The 5,500-nt window shown below is 36.6% G+C and overlaps 1 non-coding gene across 1 annotated transcript; it reads left to right on the forward strand.

Annotated features, from left to right (window-relative positions):
* The first annotated feature begins 2,158 nt into the window (after positions 1-2,158).
* Positions 2,159-2,265, forward strand: LOC116107737. The gene has a single exon (XR_004124528.1). It is a non-coding gene; the product is annotated as a small nucleolar RNA R71 (small nucleolar RNA).
* Positions 2,266-5,500: the final 3,235 nt, after the last annotated feature.

Below are 5,500 nucleotides of genomic sequence, written 5' to 3' on the forward strand. Positions count from 1 at the left end.
GAAGAAAACCCTTTATAGGTTGAAGCAAGCCCCTCGAGCCTAGTATGAAATATTGACAACTTTCCTCCTTGAGCATAGTTATGGGAGAGGTAATGCCAATAAAACCTTATTTATCAAGCGTGTAACGGTGAAATCCTGTGTGCACAGATTTACATTGATAATATTGTGTTTAGTTTGACATCTCACTCACATGCACTTGAATTCATTAGCTTGATGAAAAATGAGTTTGAGATGAGTATGGTAGGGGAGTTGAATATGTTTCTTGGTCTTCAAATTAGACAATTGGAAAATGGCATGTTTGTTTCCCATTCTAAGTATGCTAGAAATATGTTGAAAAGATTTTGTCTAGAGAGTGCAAAGCATGCTAGAACCCCTATGAGTGCTATCCTTAAGTTATCCAGAGATGAACATCATAAAAAGGTAGACACTAAGATGTACCGAAGCATGATAGAAAGCCTTCTTTACTTGACTGCAAGCTGGCCTAATCTTTGTTTTAGTATTGGTGTTTGTGCTAGGTTTCAAGCTAACCCTTCTGAGTTGCACCTGAATGCAGTGAAAAGAATCATGAAATATGTTTCAAGTACGTGTGATTTTGACCTTTGGTACTCATTTGATTTTAACAGTTGCTTGGTTTGATATAGTGATGTCGATTGGGCAGGAAGTTTGGATGATCGAAAGAGCACTTCAGATGGATGTTTCCATCTTTGAAATATTCTTGTCAAATGGTACAGCAAGAAACAAAATGTCATCTCCCTATCCACTGCCGAGGCTGAGTATATTGTTGCAAGGATTTTTTGCACTCAAATTTTATGGTTAAAACAAATGTTGTATGATTATGGTATTGACTAAGATTGTATGACTATTTTTTGTGATAACACAAGGGATAGTAAAACTCCCTGGATCTCGTAGTTTAGGGGGTAGTTTCTTTTGAATCAGTGCGCTGCATTCCTCCATTAACATGACCTTCTCATGTTCCTCGAATTTTCTCTTGTGCGTGAGGATCTCCTTCAAAAACTTCGCATATTTTGGCATCTGTTCTAGCATGTCAACAAAACGGATATTAATATGTAAACTTCAAAACATATCAATAAACTTACTGAATTGCTTGTCAAGCTTCTGATTCTTCAAACGGTATGGGTACGGAAGGTTTGCATGGCTCAAAGAAAGTTTCTGCTCAGATTCACGCTTGCCACAGCCACCAGATTTATCGTCGCAGCGACTAGTTGAAAATTCTGATGATTTAGGAGCAGATTCACACTCGCCACGGCCACCAGTATCATCGCCGCGGCGATCATCCTTCATGTCGAAGAGCTTCTCCAAATTTTCATGCTCGCCGTGGCGACAGTTCTTATGCTCTTCCTTCAATTCTTTCTCTTGTTCTTACTTCTGTTTTTCATCCTCTGAATTCTCCAAAGTTCTTCCAGTCCTCAAGGTGATTGCATGCGCTTGTTCCTTAGGATTCTTCTCTGTATTACTCAACAAAACTCCTTGAACTCTTCCCGCTAATATGTTATGAATTTGCCCAATTTGAGTCTCAAGGTTTCTAATAGAGGTTGATTGATTTTGGGCAAGGATTTCAGTCTTCTCAAACCTTTTGCTTGTCTCTTCAATAAACTTGGTAAGGACATTCTCCAAGTTAGATTTTGGCTCTTGAGTTTGAAAAACAGGATGTTATTTTTGCTCATTGTTGTTGCTCTACGAGAAGTTCGGATGTTTCTGCCATGATAGATTGTAAGTATTCGAGTACATATTTCCTTGCCCTCTTTGGAAGTTATTTAGATAATTTACTTGTTCAAGTGAGGCGAATGGACTCCCTTATTGACAATCTCTTGATGAGTGATTAGCTGTACAAAATTCACAAGTTAGAGGAGAAGAATCAATTACATTTATCTTTAGAACAATACCCAATTGCTTTTGAATGGCTGAAAGTTGAGCAGCCAATGCGGTGTAACCGTCAACTTCGTGCACTCCCGTTGATTTCCTTATTAAAGTTCTCTTCGAAGTCCTCATATTGTTATTGTTCGCCATCACTTTAATCAAATTGTATGCTTCATCTTGTCTTTTATTGTTCAAGGCTCCTTCACTTGCAGCATCTATCATGGCTTGAATAGTTGGTAGCAACCCTTGGTAGAACGTTTGCACTTGTGACCAGATTGGTAAACCATGGTGAGGGAACCTTCGTAAGAGATCCTTATACCTTTCCTATGCTTTATACAATGACTCCGAGTCTTGTTGGTAGAAATTGGAAATCTTACTTCTCAGCTTGGCAGGTGGAAAATATTTAGTGAGGAATGCTTGAGCTAACTCGTTCCATGTCATGATGCTCCCAAATGGCAGAGAAATCAACCAAGCCTTAGCTTTATCCCGAAGAGAAAATTGGAAAAGCCTTAGCCTAATTGCGTCATCGGATAGTCCATTATGCCTGAATGTGTCGCATAATTTCAGAAAGTTGGCAATATGCAGGTTGGGATCATCATTAGGTAACCCAACGAATTGGACTGACTACTGAATCATTTGAATAATTACTGGCTTAATCTCAAAATTATTTGCTTGAACTGGTGGTCTCCTGATGCTAGGATATCACCCATCAATGATAGGACTAGAGTAGTCCTTCAATGCTCTTCGACCCACTACTGCTCCACCCATTGCATTTCCACATATGGTGTCCTCATTCTCATTCTCTTGATTTTCCACATTGGGATTTACAATTCCTGTGTTAGCCATTGATTTTTCAAAGTTAGCTTGCCTCTTTTCTTTCCTCAATTGTTTAGCCTTTCTCTCGATCTCAAAATCTAGTGGATTAAGATCACCACCACCTTTTGAATGTAAGCTCTCTAGGTTCTAGCTAAAAGAAACAAAAAAAAAAAAAAAAAAAAAAAAAATTAATTTCTAAGCAAAAATAAAACACATCAAATTAGCAACTAAATATTTCGTATTGATATTGGTAAAACAAAATAGTTCCCCGGCAATGGCGCCAAAAACTTGACAGGCTATTCGCATGTGTACGAAATTGCGTAACTAATAAAGCTCGAGTAAACGAGTGTCGAATCCCAAGGGAACTACCTACCAAGTACCAAACTAGTCTAATTTGTTACTATTTGATGAAACAGAATTTTAAGAATGAATTTAATGAAAAAGAAAACAAACTAAAAAAACTAAAAAAAAAAAAGCAAAATTTTATTAATACTTTGGTAAACAGATCAATATGACTAAACCTAGGGCACAGATTTCACACCAATTTAATCCTATGCATTGACAGTTATTGCTAACCTAACTAAGCTTATTCTAAAGGCCAAATTCCCTGATATTCCACTAACTTTCTCTTGATCAATTGGCGAATTAACCCTTAAACAACAACCCAAAATATCTCTAAGTTGGATTTAGGAGTTAAGAGATCATTAAGTTCTATGGAACTTACCAGAGCCTCATCGATCGCGGTAACCTATCTCTAGCATTCGCTCAATCTATGGTTTTATTACCTTAGACAAATCAGGTTTCATCTCTCAATCTCAACCCAACCCATGATATCATTCAACTCTCGGATCCTTAAGAATTGAAATCATTACACACAATAATAAAACTTAGAATTAATGCTCAATAAGAATTAATAACAATAAAGTCAACACATATTCATAAATTGGGCTACATCTTTAGCCCTAGAAAAGGGATTTAGTTCATAATTGCAATAATAAAAACAACCATTGTATTCAACAACATGAGTTCAAGAAATAAAAATATAAAAACTTCTTTAATTGGCAAACGAGAACTGCAAGAATTTTGATCTCCAAAGTAGTAGAGTCCTTTCTCCTTCTCTCCCTCCACTAAAAACTACTTAAAGACCCTTATTTATAGTGCTAGGGTTTAGAGTTTACTTAGGAAAGAATTAAATGCCTTTACCCATTCAGATTCTGACTAGGAGAATGTAATAACCCAAACAAGCCTGTGACCCATTGCTGGGGCGATAAGAAACGGTCGCTATGGCTATCGTTCTTTTTGTCCCACGAGTCTGTGATCTTCAGAATTTGATAAAGTCATCAACACAAACGTTTTAGGTCTCTGAATAAGCTTTCCAACGCCACAAGAATCATCAAATTCCGAATTCTACAGCTCAAGTTATGATAGAAACATTGAAGCATGCTCTTCTTGAAGGATTTCCAGATTTTACGTTGTATCTTCGACGCGTCACAACTTTCTCGTTTCAACTCCGATTCTTGCACCGTTTGTTCCTACTTGTCACGAATTCCATCGACATCATTCTTTTTCCTTCAAATATTGGTTTGAACCTGAAAATACTCAAAATATACCTATGATCCCGTAAAAGGTATTTATGAAATAATTAATTCAAATTCCACAAATTAAATAGATTTTTCCACAAATAATCCAATTAAATCACCAACCAAAAATATACTTTCAAGCTCTTATCACTTTCTGTAGCAAATCAGTTACTATTTAGGATGTGTAACGGCCCACTTGAGGTATGTAGTTAAGATTTGCTGTATTACTTAAATGTTCATTGACTCAGCTTCAATTGAGTTTGTATGTTGTCATGGTTGGTTGGCCTTTAATTGAAATGGTATGTTGAGTTGATTGAGTGTTTGCCTTGAAATTGGTTGAGACTTGAGGAATCTTGAAATTACAGTCTTCGTCGCGGTGACGTTGGCTTTTGTGTTTGGCGGTGTCGGTTCTGGAATTTTTCGCCACGGCGAAGGGACGGCAGAAAAGTTTAATTAAATTTCTAGAGAATTCTTCATAGGGGTAAAATGACCATTCTACCCCTAATTAGCAGGAAAAGTGAGGAGTAAAATGTAAGGAAATTTCATAGAGAATGTGATGGAGATGAGGGGGTATTTGCAAAGAATTAAAGGGTAAAGATGGAATTTCTAAAAAAGAGCAAGGATAAAATGGGAATATTTGTATGTAAATTGAGCTAACAAGGGATTAAGTGTAGTAAACCCTTCATTTCACCCATTTCCACTGCCATTCTCATTCTCTATTTTCTTTCAATCCTCCACTCAATCTTCCAAGGTTTCTAAGGAGTTTTAGGGAGCTGTTGGGTAGTTTTTAGTAGAGATTTCATCTAAAACATCCTAAAGTAAGGATTCTTGCTTTAGATGTAAATTTTCTTATAGTTGTGTTGAAGTCTTATATTCTTATTGTTATTGTTTAAAGTTGTAGAGAGAAGCTAGGCTACAAAAGGGAAGGAGAAGTGTTAGAGAAGCCACTTATTCACAAGGTAAGTAAATCCAACCCAAGTTGATATTTAAGAACTCCTTTGAGTAGAGATTTATGTATGAATGTGTATGTATTATGTTTGTTGAGATGAGATGAGATGAGATTATGAGTTATTGATGAGTATTGAATATATTGGAATATGAGAAGTGTTGAGATTTTATGATGTTGAGTTAAGTTTTGGTTGAAGTTGAAGGAAGTTTTGAGCAAACCCTATAGGAGTGTTTTTCTTTGACAGGAGTTTCGAGTGTATGAGGGAGTTTTTCTCCCA

This window comes from Pistacia vera, unplaced genomic scaffold, assembly GCF_008641045.1.
Source record: "Pistacia vera cultivar Batoury unplaced genomic scaffold, PisVer_v2 Contig546, whole genome shotgun sequence".
Taxonomy (NCBI): Eukaryota; Viridiplantae; Streptophyta; class Magnoliopsida; order Sapindales; family Anacardiaceae; genus Pistacia; species Pistacia vera.